The sequence below is a fragment of the Chenopodium quinoa genome, unplaced genomic scaffold, assembly GCF_001683475.1.
Source record: "Chenopodium quinoa cultivar QQ74 unplaced genomic scaffold, ASM168347v1, whole genome shotgun sequence".
Lineage (NCBI taxonomy): Eukaryota > Viridiplantae > Streptophyta > Magnoliopsida > Caryophyllales > Amaranthaceae > Chenopodium > Chenopodium quinoa.
The window spans coordinates 3,458,862-3,476,380 of NW_018743021.1; the positions used below are offsets into that span (position 1 = coordinate 3,458,862).

General features: G+C 33.2%; 2 pseudogenes; both read right to left on the reverse strand.

The window, feature by feature from the left end:
• Positions 1-6,374: 6,374 nt before the first annotated feature.
• Positions 6,375-7,755, reverse strand: LOC110730069 (annotated as a pseudogene).
• A 2,455-nt stretch (positions 7,756-10,210) lies between these two features.
• LOC110730346 lies at positions 10,211-15,808 on the reverse strand (annotated as a pseudogene).
• Between the last annotated feature and the right edge of the window lie 1,711 nt (positions 15,809-17,519).

The following is a 17,519-nucleotide window of genomic DNA, read 5'->3' on the forward strand; positions in this document are numbered from 1 at the left end:
AGGCACCGGTTCAGGCCAAATCGGTGCCTTTTCTCTTCTTCTGAAATCCCGCCCATTTCTGGACCGGTTTTTGGCACCGGTTTGGTCTGAACCGGTGCCATATGGGGGTGCCTATTACTATTTTTCTACTAGTGTATAAATATTATTTATACCCTAATATTTATCATCTTTGCCTCTATGTACTCCAGTTTTATTCTATATTGCTAATCCAATTTTCAAAAAAATAAAAATAAAAATAAATAAATAAAAAATAAAATTCGTGAGTTTTCTTGATGTTTTGTGAAGCAAATTATCAATTGGACTTTCTAATACCAAAGTCAACCCTTTATTGTTTCTTAACCCTGTTCCAATGTGATGAATTTTACATTCCATGAGCCAACTTTTGATATAATTCTGTCCGTGGATTTTGTGAGATCGGAGTACTCTTAATCGAGTGCTTGGGTTATTACTCTCGAAAGGTAATCACACTACCTTAATTAATTTTTTTGATTATAAATTGTTAGTATTAATTGTACTCCGTATTGTTATGTGTAAATTTTATAATTTGTGAATTATATATGATCATGATTTATATGTATATGATTAGTGTGTGGTATTATATGATTTAATTGTCGCATTGATTGATTGTGTTATTTCTAGGGTTTTTAATGTTGTTGTTATAACACTAGTAGAATAAACGTAATGGCAAGCGGTTCAAACCCCCTAAAGGCAAGCGGTTTTGAACCGCATGGGCTTAGGGGCTTGCCATTAGCCATTTAAATGGCAAGCGGTTCAGAATCGCTTGCCATTACTAGAGAAAGGGCAGCGGTTTTGGCGCCAAACCGCTGCCCATTATGGGTATAATTTTTTTTTTTTTGGGTTTTTTCCACGTAAATTGATATATAAACCAAACATATGTAAAAACATTAATATTTTTATTAATTATTTGTTGTAATATTACATTTACATTAAAAAAATTAATAAATAAAATTAATACAAATAATATTCTCAAAAAAAAATTAATACAAATAATAAAAAAAAAATTTAAAAAAAAAACTCATGTTACAGATCAGACTTCCAGCCACGACCACCAACACCACCGTCCAGCACCACCACCCACCACGACCCCCACGAGCAGCCACCACCATCAGAACCCCAACTGATGACCCCCACCCACCAAACCCTCACCAAAACCCACCACGACTCCCCACCACCCCTCACCCACCAGAACCACCAACTAACCCCCACCCACCAAAACCCTCACCGAAACCCACCAAAACCCTAACCCAAACCACAACCCCCACCCACACAACCAGATCCCCAACCAAACCACGACCAGACCCCACCCAAACCACGACCCACCACCCACCACGACCGTACCCACGCCAAAAATAAATTTAAAATCGAAATAAAAAAAAAAATCGACCCACCTTAAAAAAAAAACACATCTAGCCCACCACGACCTCCACCCTAAAACCGTGCCCACCGCTCCCTTTATTTCATGTTAATTGGGAACATGTGCCATTATTGAGATATTATTTATTAGTTGTGAATGATTATTTGACCGATGTATGAGATCAAAAGGTTGAGAATTATTATTTTGTTCTTGTTTTGAGGCTCGGCGCTATAGACCTTAGTCCTTGGCATGTTGGTAAGAGGATGATAATCATGAGTTAAGAATGAGGCACAATCTTTATTATTTATTTTTCTATGGCCCCCTACAGTGGGAATTGGCCCGTATGTGGTCTAGTTCAAGGTATTTTTCTGGTTATCGAGAGTATTCAAGTTTTTATACTTGTTGGTTTATTTATTCGAATTACCCATGTCCAAGGCTAGGTATAGAACAATGAGCATGACACACTTATGGGATAGAGAGTTGAGTAAAAGTTCGTATTATTATTCGAGGTTGAGTTGATAAAGGTTATTTTTTAGAGTACAATGTGTAATGTAGTTTCGAGCTACATGTTTAATTGAACTAGTAATGTTAATTATTATATTGTCTTTTGTATTCTGATATGTGGTGATTACTCAGCTTTTGCTGACGTGTGTGTTACTTTGTTGTGCTATTTGTGTTTGCGGTCATGTCTTTTTCTTATGGTGGCCCTGCGACGATCTATTTTGAAATTTGTCCTTAATGGTGAGCAGTCAAGATTTTCTAAGCAGGTTTATCAAGTGACCGTAGCTAAGGAGCTCAAGTGTATAAATAGCTATAACGAGTATATTTTCTGGTTTTGTATGCTATAACGAGTTTGTAAAGTTGTATTAATAGCTCACCTAGTTTATTGAGTTGTAAATATTGGGATTTTGTAAGCCTTAACACTTGACATGCTTTAAAAAGTGTGGCGGTAATAACTCCGATTTAGGTGTATGCTTCCGCAATTTTATTTAAAGGTTGTTTATTTTTCCTTTAGTTCTTATTTATTATTGGTTAGTAAATCGGGGGTGTTACATAACCAGTTCAGTTATCATTAAATCCTCTATTATCATAGAATCTTAACCTGTCTGATCTGCTGCAAAAGCAAACCCTTCTGTAGAGGTATTGTTGTGATCACTAATCTGCTTATGCTTCTAATCTTGTAAAAGAATTCTGTAAGCCAAAATTAGATGAGTAGGTAAAGGTTGCATCATCAAGATGTTAGTTCTAACTTGTTTGTACTCACTCATCTTGCAACTTCATCAAAAATTGTAAAAGTCTTACAGCCATTACAAATACATACTGGAATATGATTAACATTATAAAGGTGATCCCACAAGACTTTGATTTTAGCAAAAACTTCAGCTATCTCTCCATTTCCTTGATGAACAACAGACATTTCATCTTGAATCTCATACAACTCAGTTGAAGATACTTGTCCATATCTCTAGCAATTTTATAAAACAACACACTCTTCTTTGTAATTGGTAAAAGAACTCCAATATAACTACAAATATGTTATATAACTATGTATATAAGTTTACGTATATGTTATTTATAAATTATAAATTTACATAAAATTACGTATATATATTATATATTATATAAAAATACGTATATATTATAAATTAAAAAATTATATTATATTAACAAATTACATAAGTGAGTACACATAATTAACACATACGTAATATAATTATTGATATTGATGGATTAATTATAATTTTAATCAATATCACTTTTATCATATTTAATAACTTGTTATTTCGTAAGTTTAATTGACTCAATTACCTTAAACATAAATTTGTATTGCACAAGTGTTTCTAATTATTCAAATTCTTCAATAAACAACATTATCCTCAAAACAAATGCAAATCGGATTTATTGGAATCATCTTCTATTATTGATTTACGGAGCCAATTATTGTACTATTAATCTATGTTTTGGTAGCAAAGTTTCCGTTGAATCTTTCACCATTCATGGCCTTTGGCCGAACACACTAAGCACCGATTCTCTTATACATACACAATTGTTAGGTTGTAGAGCCTTGAATTTTCAAGTGGGGTATGTTGAAAGATTGATGAATTAACTTCTTATAATGTGGCCAAACTTAAAAATCACATATATTTTGGAGCTATGAATGAGATAAACACGGAAGTTGTAGCGTTTTTAATCAATATGAGTATTTTTGAAGGGCTCTCGCCCTTTATCATATTGTTAATGTTAATTATATATTCAAAAGTAAGTATCCGATCCAATCATTCTTTAATCTTACATATTCATATTTCAAATACTCATGATGTTTCAAGTTTTTTCATGCTATTCCTCCTTTTTGTCGGCTACCATCGTTTTTACCATGTTAAATGCTTATGAATGTCTACGAAGAGTTACAATTTTTAAGATCATATGTGAAATGCAGAATGTTTTACTCTTGCAGTTATACTATTGTACTATGTATATGAGTTATACTTCGATGAATTGCAACGTATACTACCAATCAAGTAGTTTAACCGACTCCTATAAAGAGTAATTCTATTTGTTTTTTTAAAAAAATAAAAAATTATTATTGGTAATTTCACCTATAAGGCCCTGTTCTTTTGAGCTTCTGGGTAGAGCAGAGCAGAGCAGGGGTCAGCAGAGCAGATTAAATTTCAGTAGAACATAGCAGATTTCAGGATAGCCAAGCAGAGCAGATTTCAGGATAGCCGAGCAGAGCAAATTTCAACATTATTATTAATACTATTATTAATGTTATTATTATTAATGTTGTTGTTGTTGTTGTTGTTATTATTATTATTATTATTATTATTATTATTATTATTATTAATTAATACTAATTATTAAAATTATTATTATTAATTATTATTATTAATTAATAATAATAATAATAATAATAATATCTATTATTATTATTATTATCATTAATAATTTTTAAAATTAATAATTATTATTATTATTATTAAAATTATTATTAAAATTATTAATTATTATTATTATTAATTATTAAAATTATTTTTAATATTAATAATTATTATACTTATTCAAAATAATAAATTATTATCATCAATACAATATTAATTATTATTATTGAATATTAATTATTGTTGTTGTTATTATTAATTATTATTTGAAAATTAAGCACAGCAGAGCAGAGCAGAGCCGAGCAGAGCAGAGCAGATTTCTTTTGAACAGAACAGAGGAGGGTAGAGCAAATTTGATTTGAGAAGAGCATAACAACTCTAAAAAACGGGGCCTAAGTATGGTATGTATTTTTTTGAATTAATCCTAGCCAACATCACAATAAGAGGATTGGCTATATTTATTTTCGTTAATTATAGTCAATGTAATTATGATCAAAGAGACCTAACATGACCCAAAAGATCCCATTACTCAAATAACGCCAATAACGGATTTCTTTAACATGGAAGTACGAGATAAAAAAAATAAAATTATCTAGCTCATGCTGCATGTGTGCCATGAATCAAAGATTCACAAAAGGAGAACCAGGGCAACTTCTTTAAAAAAAAAATCAGGACAACTAATAACTAATCTTGTAGAAAATAACCAGTCCTTTATGCATGGAATTTATGCTATATTGCTATGTACTGTCTCAATAGAATAGTAGGTATATTTTGTCCAACTTATAAATTTACCGTGTGGCAATGGTACATAAGTACATAACATATACTCCGTACTACGTATTTGAAGCAAACATAAGTACATAACCACGCTATTTTAGAAGATGTACAAATACTAGTGGTGAGGTGGTGTCATATGTTCTTGTGAATTGTGACATTAACATACGAATTAAGGCCCTGCTTTTTTCGCCTTTAAAAAATAATATTAAGTAAAATAATTGCACTTTAGTAAAAATGAGTTTCAGTTCAGTAAAAATAAGTTTAGTGCAGTAAAAATAGGTTTAGCGCAATAAAATTCAGTTTTCTTAAAAAAGAATTATAATAGAAAATCGGTAAAAATAATTTATGTTCAGCAAAAATAATTTAAGTTCGGTAAAAATAATTTAAGTTCAGCAAAAATAATTTCAGTTCAACAAAATTAAGGTGAAGAGAACGGAGCCTAAGTTGTTGCGTGACCAGCAACCATAGGTCTAGCCAGCTTTGAAGGACGTCCAATAAGTTGTATTATTATTATACTTCCTCCGTTTTCTTTTATACAACACACCCTTTAGTGCGGTAATTAAGAAAGGCGGGGTTTACCGTTTACATGATATAATAAACTTTAAAATAGGATGAGGGGTTGTTAGGAGTGTAATTTAGTAGGTCATGTGCTTTAAATAAGGGAAATAGTATAGTTTTTCCTCAAAGTAACTTTCCTTTTATAGTGTGTTGCAAGTATTGTGACATTTCTTTTTTAGGGAAGTGTTGCAAGTAAAAGAAAACGGAGGAAGTCACTAGTAGAAAAAGGCTCATTTGCATCGCTCATTTATAGTGTATTTGCATCGCTTCTATGAGCGACGCAACTGCTCGCGACGCAAATGACTTTTAAGTCATTTGCGTCGCTCCTAGGCGCGACGCAAATAAGAGTCATTTGCGTCGCTCCTTTATAAAGGAGCGACGCAAATGACTCTTCTGATAAACTTTTTTTTTGTTATTTGCGTCACTCCTTTATAAAGGAGCGACGCAAATGACTCTTATTTGCGTCACTCTTTTATAAAGGAGCGACGCAAATGACTCTTCTGATAAACTTCTTTTTTGTTATTTGTGTCACTCCTCTATAAAAGAGCGATGCAAATGACTCTTCTAATAAACTTCTTATTTGTTATTTGCGTCACTTGTTTATATAGGAGTGACGCAAATGACTGTGTAGACAATACAAAATTGTTGTATTTGCGTCACTTGTTTGTTTAATGAGTGACGCAAATGAGGTGAATTTTTTATTTTTTAATTATAATAATTGCCTTGTATATGTTTGTAGTACCTGTTTTCCTTACTAGTGGTATAAAGTAATATGCTAACGCTAATATAATTGAAATTAAAATGCAATATTATTGAATAATGCAAATATAAATTTCGGCAGAGTCTCCTTTGTAATTTGGCCTACCCATAAAATTACATCTCAATATCATTAAACATTATACTCATCATCCTGCTTCTGTTGCAAAGGAAAATAACTGGGCATAAATTATACATCATTAGTAGTTATTACTTGTGAACTTCACTGTCATGTCTTTTCCTTGTCAGCTGCCATGTAAACGGACTATTAGGATCCACACCAGGCTGTGAAATTTCCAAACCATGTTTCTTAACCAAATCAACGTATCTGAAAATTCAACAAAAATTAAATGACAAAAGTTCTGTACTGAATAGCTCAAGACATTAGAGGATATGATGCAGAAAGAGTGCTAACTTTTCAGAATCAAAATTATCCACTCCCAAATCTTCGTCCCAGATAATATGTAATCATATGGTGCCACAATGTCAGGATGTAGAAATCGTTTTGCATACCACCTTTAACCATACAATGAAAGAACGGATCAGTATGATAAAATTGATAATTAATCTGACCCAATTGCCTTAAAACAAGAGTACTAACCATTTCGTCTGTTTTCGAGCATTGACATGGATAGCATGTTTTGACCACTCAAACTGATCCCACTCAGTCGTCTTACCATCGTAATGGAAGAGCAGAATAGTGAAGTTGTCTGAGAACCGTGCAAGGATAAAAGAGCATATAATTAATACAAAGATGATGTTAGCAGTAATAAAGGACTTGAAATTGCTAGAAAGAAACCTTTTTAACTACTTTGTCAATATTTCCTTTCATATCTAAGCCAACTGTGAAGGTCACTAGATACTTAGGCTTGGTTTTCAGATCCTGCAGAAGCCATTTTGAACCAGTATTATATTCAAACTTCAAAATTCTATTATCAAAATGAATAAAACTCAGTCTTTGTGCTGATAATGCAATTTATCAAGAAACCTTAAAAGTACATAAATAAATGTTTAAAATTACAGTTCCCTTGCTTATTTTTTTTCCTTTACATCATTACTCAGACCCCTATTAACCCGAAAAGTGTAATGTGGGAAACAGAGTAAAGACTTTTTGTCCAACAAGTATCAAGGATAGTGATTAAAAGAGGAGGTTCTACATAACAGAAGACGGTTTAAAAGTAAGGTGTATGTGAGAAGAAATTTCATAGACTTGTTATAGTATGTTCACATACCTCACTAGGAAGACCCCATAGTCTACGGAGATAGAGATCTGATTTAGAAGCAACTATCCTGGCGGTAGTCTCTCTGCACCGCTAGGGTTTGATTGGGCCAGCAATGGCACCTGAGAATCCACAACAATCAAACAACAAATATTATTAAGTGATGAGAACCTTGGAAGACTAGTCCCATGCATAAGACCAGAAAATCCTTAAAAGAAATACATACATGATGCCTGATCTTGCAATGAGTAACAGATGTAAAATATATGTCAGCAATAAGCATGAAGAATTTTTATAAAATGATTAAAGTGGCAACTCGCAAGGGCTACAACTACATATACAAAGTGTGTTGATTGAAAAGTTTCAACAATATAACTGTTTGCTTGTGGTAAAGTTGGGTTCAGAGTTATAGAATCATGCAGGAATACAACAGTTTTATATGAATGAAGTTGCCTAACATATTTTACCAACAGGATAAAATTACATGAAAAGACTGCAGTGTAACAGAAAAAGAAAAAGACTGGTGTGCATGTACAATAGCAAATTATGATTACCGGAGAAACAAAGAAGTTGAAGGAGATGATAAGCCCCCCCTTCCCATCCAATAATCTCAGCAATAAGCCTACTAAATTCGGCAATTCGGCACTCCTCCTATATTTAGACTATCCATCTATCATCATTCTATCATTTGTTCATTCTTCATTATCAACTAAAAATTAATTGAAAATAAATTAAAATTCCTCTCTTTCTTCTAATTTCAAATAATCAACAATAAATAAAAACAAGAAAATCACAATTTCTGACAAACTCGAAATTTTAATTTCAACAGAAATGAACACAAATTAAGAACAAAATTAAAGAACTTCAACACAAATTAAGCACAAAATCAAATTACCTTCTCATTAAGAGAGCATTTGGACTGAACATACGACTGAGGATCAAACCTATCATTCCGAAACGCGTTTGAGTTGATTTTTTGCTCGAAATGGGGGATTTTTGGTCGGAAACAATCAATTTTTCTGGGTTTAAGGGCTCGAATTTCTTGGGGTTTTTGGTCTATATTTTTGCTCGAAATTGCTCGGATTTGCTTCAACTTGACTGCAATTTTAATTTAGATGTTAAATTTTCTGGGGAATCGCAGTTTTTTGGCCTAATTTGTTGGATTTCAGAGACGAATTTGTGGGTGTTTTGCTGTAAATTTCAAACAATCCAACAATAAATAAAAATAAGAAAATCACAATTTCTGACAAACTCGAAATTTTAATTTCAACAGAAATGAACACAAATTAAGAACAAAATTAAAGAACTTAAACACAAATTAAGCACAAAAATCAAATTACCTTCTCATTAAGAGAGCATTTGGACTGAACATACGACTGAGGATCAAACCTATCATTCCGAAACGCGTTTGAGTTGATTTTTTGCTCGAAATGGGGGATTTTTGGTCGGAAACAATCAATTTTTCTGGGTTTAAGGGTTCGAATTTCTTGGGGTTTTTGGTCTAAATTTTTGCTCGAAATTGCTCGGATTTTCTTCAACTTGACTGCACTTTTAATGTAGATGTTAAATTTGCTGGGGAATCGCAGTTTTTTGGCCTAATTTGTTGGGTTTCAGAGACGAATTTGTGGGTGTTTTGCTGTAGAAATTCACTGGAATTGAAGAACTCTTGTTTTTTTCTTTTTGATTAATGAATGTAGGCGAAGGTAAAAAAACGCAGAAAACCTAAAGCCAAAAGAGTTATTTGCGTCACTTTATTATAAAAAAGCGACGTAAATAACCTTGTTTATGATATTGTACACAGCTCATACGCGTCGCTCATGTAGTAAAAGCGTGACGCAATTTACTTAATCACTTATTTGCGTCGCTTGTTAACAAATGAGTGACGCAAATAAGTTTATTAATTGCGTCGCTTTAATAAATAAGAGCGACGCAAATGAGAGAAAGCTGAAATGCAATTGAGTTTTGCGTCGCTTCTTGAATAACATGCGACGCAAATAACTTAAAAGGATGGTAAAAATAAACATTTGATTCGCTCCTTAGAATGAGTGACGCAAATATGGCGACGCAAATGTACATTTTTCTACTAGTGAGTATATTTTTTGAAAGAAAGAAGTTGTATTATTGACATAACAAATGCGTAAGTGAGTTTTCAAAATATCCTGATTTGATTGCACTCTAAAATAATGTTAAACTAATACTTTTTCGTTTTTTTTACTTAACCTGCTTTGACTTTTACACCATTCATTACCCCTCATTTGACTATGTTTTGTAAATAATAATCATGATTTGTAAATAATATCCTGATTATTTTTTTTAATAACAAACCCAATAACTACCCATCCCACGTTTTTTGGTACTTTTTTCAAGAGACTAATAACTACTAACATGTCGCTTTATCATATTTTCTATCGCGAATTATACGACCTGGGTACGCTGTAGTTAGGTTTAAATTTTAAATAATCCTATGTATAAAGTGAAAAGGGGTTTTGGATGATAAATTTCACTTTCCTAAAATATCCCTCTCATGTTTTTTTTTTAATAAAAAAAACTACCATCCTTTAAATATTTAAAAAAAAAAAAAAAAACTACCATCTTTGTTAAAAAAAAATAAATTCTTTTTTAATTTTTTTTGAGGGAACTCAATTTTTTTTTTTAATAACATATTTTCTTATTATATTATGTCAAGAATATTTAAACCCAATAATTTTTTTTAATTAGAATAATTAAGGAGATAATATTGTGGAATAAAAACAGAGAATCTGGCTTCATTGATATTTTATATTGCACATGTCTCTTAGCTTGTACATATAATTTGAATGTCCTTAAACTTTATTAATTGAAATTTCCAGGCCATCACTAGGTAATGGATGTGAAAGATACTTGACCTTCGCACCAGGATTAAGCAATTCCCACCTGCAAAGTATGGTGTATTTCTCATTATTAATACAGTGAGGTATGAGTACAATATAAATTCCGTTAATTTTTTTTTGAATTTATTTCTTTGATTATTATTTTCTAATTTGGTTTAATTTTGATATAATCGTATAAAATTAATAATAAGGGTTGTTACCAAAAAAAAAATAAGGGTAACTAAAGGCGCCTTACTTGTATCCAATAGACAAATGATGGAGAAATATGGCTAGTGAAACTCGAACAAGCGCACTTCCCGCACAAGATCTTGAACCTCCCCCAAAGGATGGTATGTTCCTTGCTTTGGGCGGGTCTGCAAAATGAAGTTTAATTTTGACGAAGTATAGTTTAAGAAAAAGCCAAAAATAAACCACCTTTTAAAACTAGAATAATTTTGTCATAACACACTTTATTTTTGTCCTAAAAAAATCTTAATTTTTTAATTGTTTAATTTTGTAAAAGACCTCCTTAATTATTTTATTAAGAATATAATATTAACTAAGCAAATAAATTATTTGTAGTTCTATTAAGCTAATTAAGTGATTAATAGTGTGATTCAATGCAACAACATATACTTACATCCCATCTATCTGGATTAAAGGACATAGGATCTTCAAAATTTGTTGGATCATTGTGAAGGTTCCTTAGCCATACAAGCACACTCCAACCTTTTGGTATTAAGTAACCTACAAATAAAATAAGTACTTCATATATGATGTGTGTTAAAATGAAATAGCTAATTAACTATTTATTAATAATTTCTCATGAGATATAATTGTATAAATAGATTGGGGAATTAATTGTGACCTTTAAATACAATGTCATCAGTGGCTTTCCTGAACACAAAGGCAGAGAGGTTTGCCATTCTAATTGTTTCTTCTGTAACCTGCAATAATAATAAGCTCGCCATTTATAGGGAGTATTTAATTTGTTTTCATTGTACTACATTTAGGTTGTCAAAGAAACATAAATTTTGATGTATATCAAAAATAATTACTGTATACTCCATCCGTTTTTAAATACTTGATCTATTTCTCCATACGCGGAGTTTTAGGAGAAATTGGAGAAAGTAATAAAATATGGAGGTAGTAGGATAGTTGAAAGAATAAAAAATTGTAAAAAGCCAAAGTAGTGGAAGAATAGGAGGAGAGAAAGTATTATGTTGGGTCCATTAAGTGTGAGAAATGAATTAAATATTGAAAAAGCTTTCCAAAAAAAATGGAGCAAGTATTTAAAAACGGTCAAAAAAAAAAAGTGGAGCAAGTATTTGAAAATGGAGGGAGTATTATGGAGTATTGATCTTTGCTGATTAAAATTAAATTATGTTTTGCTTATCAATGTTGACTTATTTACATACCTTATTTGTGTACTTGAGCTTCAAAATATCTTCATATGTGATGCTCTCGTTGTTGTTCTCCTTAATCATAGCCTTGTTCTCCTCCTATTTTTATTTGTATTTTATTACAATTATTGAGTAATCCAATGAACAACATAAAATAGTTATTCAACAACAGAAAATTTCAAAAAATTCCGGGGTTAGCAAAAGTACATTAAAAAGTAAATTTACATTTGGTATGCAAAAAAGTAGAGAGAGAAAGTAATTAAAGTATGTTAGTAATTAAAGTACATGAAAAAGTAAAATTTACATGGGAAAGTTAAATTTGCACAAATATTTTTGAAAATGAGAGAGAATTTTGATAAAAAAAAAAAAAATAATATTAATGGTACTTGAAAAAAGCATATGTGACTAATATTTTGGAGTCACTAAAAATGGCATAAGTGATTATTAAAGGGGACAGAGGGAGTATGTTAGTATAGCAAAGGTAACAGTTATTTTTTTATTTTTTTATTTTTTTGAAAAAAATGTACATGATTCATATGATATAACCTATCTTTTGTTTTGATTTTTTTTTGCCTTTGTTACTTGGCATTATTATCATATGGTACAACAGCAAAAAAAAAAATTTACTCAACTTTGTTTTTTACTCAGTAACAGATCTATTATGTATGACTAGATAATATAAAAAGTTGAGTGAAGAAATGAAGTTAATTACCCGAAGCTTGAGTAGAACATGAGGGTTATTGGCTAAAAATCGCAGAGACCATGTAATAGCATAAGCAATGGAAATATGACCAACCAGAATAGTGCTCACAACATTATCTAACACCTCTTTTTCGCTTAAATGTCTTTGTTCATTATTCTTCATTTGCATTAAACCATCCATAAGATCGCTTATTACTGTACTCTCTCCCGAAACTCTATCTTTATTCTTCTGCTTCCTTTTCTCTAGCTCCTCCTTCAGCTTCTTTGTAATCTCCTTTCGACACTAGATTATTACATGCTTAATTAATTACTTGATCACAAATATTAAATTATAATAAACCAACTTTTATTACAACTTATCACAACATAATACATATAATTGTTTTGTACGTTTAATTTTGCATTCAATAATAATTCCATATTTCCATGAAGATAAGGTATATGTATATATATTGAGATACATCATATACATGCATGTTTGCTATACCTTGTTAATATCTATAATGACTTTATTTCAAAAGGTTCAAATTTTATATAAATTTTTTTTTACTCAACAACAAATTATTATGTCATATACTTCGTACGTAATTAATACTGTAACTAATTATTACATGGGGCTGATCAGTAATATACATTGTAATTTATAATTCAATTTTCTTCTAATTAAATTTGATATTGTCATTTGTTATATATTAATATTTTGTAGGAAAAATTGATTCTAATAATCTCACCTTTGCCCGGTTTGCTATTAATAATCCCACCTTTTTATTATTATTTAATAATCCCACTTTTATAGTTCATCTTCTTCTATTGGTCCCTTATGACCGGTAACCTGTACATTGGGTAAATTCTTTTGTTTTCCATTTAACTAACATATGTCACTAAGTATTTAATCAACAATTTTTTTTTTATAAAAAAAAAAAGGAAAACCTAAAATAAATTGAAAGCAACTGGAACATCCCCACAGCCCCCAACCCCCCACGACCACCGTAACACCACTCCTCCGGCAGCCCCTCCTCTGCACTCACACTGCCGGAACTCGACCCTTCACCTAGCAAAAACCGACCCCTTTCCCTTAAAACCACCCTGATTTCCACCCCCACCCACGAAAACAGCCCTCTACCCTTTTCCCACCTAGAAAACCATCCATCTTCCCTTCCGCAACGTCGAATAGCTCCAAATGAATGAGAATAGATTGAACATGGATTCGGTTAACTCAATCATTGAACCCGCCATTAATGGAGCTCAAAAAGCTCAATTGAAATTGTAATTTGAGTTGAAATTCAAAGATTTTTCTACTAATTTTCAGAATTTTGGGCTGTATGAAATATATACAATTTTTTTTGAAGCAATGAAATATATATAATAGTACAGTGAAATAATTAAAAATGAGTAGATATAAGAGTTTGGAAATCAGCGTGAAAACAAATGAAGAAGAACAATATAAAACTCAAATTATAACAACTACAATGGAACTTTACATTTTTCGGATTAGATTATAGTATAAATCTATTTTTTTTTTTTTTTTTTAAGGGAAAGGTGGGCTGGGTTTCGCTGGGTGGTGATAGGGATGGGGTTCCGGCGGTGTAGGTGTGGATGAGGGGCTGCCGGAGGATGGGGAGTGGTGGCCGGGGTTGGTGTGTGGACTTGTTTTCTGTTTTTATTTTTGTAGTTTTTTTAATTTTTAAGAAATTCAACCAATCACAAAGTGACACATAGCATTTTAACCTATCAAAACAGGTTACCAACAGGTTTGGGACCAATAAAAGAAGATGTCTTATAAAGGTGGGATTATTAGATAATAATCCAAAGGTGGGATTATTAATAGCGAACCGGTCAAAGGTGGGATTATTAGAATCAATTTTTCCTATTTTGTATTCAAAAGATCAAATAAAAAATCACATAGCTTGGTGGTAAGACAATTGGTTCAAAAATTAGAGGTTGTGAGTTCAGATCTTGTGATAAACTATTGTATGGGTGACGTGGCGTAATGAGGAGAGTTTACATGATACGTGGGCGTTGTTAACAACGCCTTTTAATATAGATTAGCTTATACAATGAAACTATTACAAACTAATTACAAAGTTCACTAAAATATAGCCTGCCTCTAGCTCCCTTAGCTTGTTACAAACTAACCGTGTCCGTGCATATACGTGCCTTGAGGGCATGATGATAAGCTGTGCCGGGAAGGTTCCATGGTTGTGCTCGAAAGCCATAAACTATACCCTGGTATAGCTTCTCAATAGCATCTATTTGAGAGCTACCAATTTCAAGATGAGCGATATATCTCATAGTATAATCAAGCGTTACCTATTTATTAGTCATACAAAGACATGATTAATATTACTTCGAATTGTATTTATATATATATTCACTGTAATTTGCATACAATCAAATTAAATGCGTAAAATGATACAATTTTTACCTTTTTCACTTGATAAAATGCATTGATTTTAGGCATTTGAGACCATAATTGAAGGGCAGCAACAATGGTAGGCTGAATTTGGAGCACAATCCTCGAAAGAGAATCAGGCTGGTTGATGGATTTGACAATAGCACTCTTGATAATACTATGTTGTTGGCCCTCATTAAGCGTGATTACAGAATTAGCTCCTAAAACTTGGGTAGTTGGCCATTCTTGTGCAACGCTCGAAATTGAGTACAAATTTGTACAAAGACGGGGAGCATGCTATGATGCTTGGAGACCCATACAAATGGCTTCTGTATATTCCCTCTGTATATCCATACCTTCAATTAAATTCACGAACAAAAAAATAATTTAGATAAAACGCCTTATCTTTTATTAGAACAATCCGTGCTCATATATATAATAATACAAACAACGATATACACAAGTATTTATATATTTTTACCATCAAAACATAAATTACTTAAAGTATGTCAAACCTTGTTTAGGGTTGACTTTGACCATTATTTAAAATGCACATATACAAAGTATAATATATAGAAGCCCTATATTAGAGAGAGGATGTCAAAAAAAACATACTGCATACTTACTTGTGTCTCTTAAAGGTGATAAAATCATCAGGGCGGCTAACAATATTAAAGTACCATAGAAGCGAGGCGGTCTCTCCTAAAAAAGGGAAACCCAAATGACCGAGGGGCATTTTGGCATTGAATGCAGAGCATCTTGCCTTGAGTGGTCTAACATACCATATCTCATTCCACCACCATGATAACCACCCTATCGTTGATAATAATAACACTACATATACAATAAATATTATCATAAGATTCCATGGTTGTGCTCGAAAGCCATAAACTATGCCATCGAATAGCTTCGCAATAGCATCTGTTTCGGGTGAAAACAATGGGACCTTGCCGAAGGTCCGCTGAAATGGAGAAGACTGGATTCGGTCCAAGTTGTGTTGGGCCGAAGGTTTCCTGCACAGTAAACACACGTAAACTAGCCTCGGGGGTGTTTCCGAGGAAGGCCCCTCCGATGCTAAAGTCAGTACAATGTGTAAAAGGAAGACACTATGCAAGAGAGTTTGTAGCTTGAGGCTTTTGTGTAATATTTCTGAATGCAAGAATGAGCATATGAATTGGAATATGAATATCAACGTGAATCCATGAATGTGTCAATATGATGGCTTTTATACCTCATCATATATGGTGAGGTTGGGCCTTAGCCCAATTGGCATGCTTTGTGGGCTGACCTTTGACTTTTGTGCAATTGGAGAGTTGAACCTTGACCTTGGGCTTTTAATTGGATCATTTAGTGCTTAGGCCCAATTTTGACTAAATTGGACCCAAACAACTTGCCCCCCAGACCCGATTTGGAAGGATGACGGGTCGGGTTTGATTTAATTCAGAAAAGGAGGGAAGTAAATGATTTAATTGATCCAAAAATTTGAATTTAAACCGTAATTAATGAGATAACAACGGTTAATGATTGCGGAAGTTGGACGGATAATGGGCAGTTTAATCACAAGATCATGTGTTTAATGGTTACTTAGTGGGTATTTAAGAGAAATTAAAGCACAGACTCTTCGTATCCCGTACCTGGAGATATAAACAGAGGCGCGTCATTCTCCTCACTTATTCACCAACACAAACCCGGAATTCTTCGAGAGAGAAACCAAGAACCCGCATCAAAACTTCGCAAATTCCCCGAGCATTGAGCTTAGAAACTGAGACTTGCCACTACGAATTCGTAAATCGGCAACTTTCGCTTCAGATTAAGGTAAATTCCTTTGATTTCAGTTTATTTTTCTTCGAATTCGAACTCCTTCCCCTTTTCTTTCGACTTTTCTCTTCGAAATAATCAATGGCAAGAGGAGTTAGAGGTAGAGCCCGTGCTCCAAGAAGAGCAAGGCCGATTCCCGATCCTAGGAACAGGATTGGGACCTGGAATGGTCAAAGGCCGGAGTCTGACCCTGCTGAAGGGATTAGGGCGACTCCCCTTTCCTCGGCTCCTCCTCAAAGAACGGATGAGCCGAGCGCTTCTGGACGGGATGATGAAGTTCCCGCTGTACTTTGGGATATCCTCCCTGGGTTTTCAGAATGGGAGAATGCCGAAGTCGTTTCGGCCATGATAAAGAATCGCCCCTACTCATGGTGGGTAGAGAACGCCGATCAATATCGATTTGCCGAGCAAATTGAGTTGCATTACGGCATTTTTGAAGCTGATGGATATTGGTGCCGAATGCCCTCAGCATCCGATAGAATCCATCGTCCACCCCCGGGGTATGTGGGGGTGTACACGAGACAGCTTCAGTACGGGCTGAGGTTCCCTTTGGACGTTTTCGTCCGAGACTTGCTGATCCATTACAACATCTCCCTATGTCAGCTAACCCCCACGAGCATCCGAAGGGTGATGACATACTTATGGGTCTGCAAGTTCTTCAAGTACGTGCCGAACCTGCACTGCTTCAAAAAGCTCCATCGGCTAGTGCCAAATATTCAAAGTGGGCACGGAAGCCATGGTTCTGGGTGGTACCGGATTGAGTCCCGGCCCCAATACTTGACCATGTGGC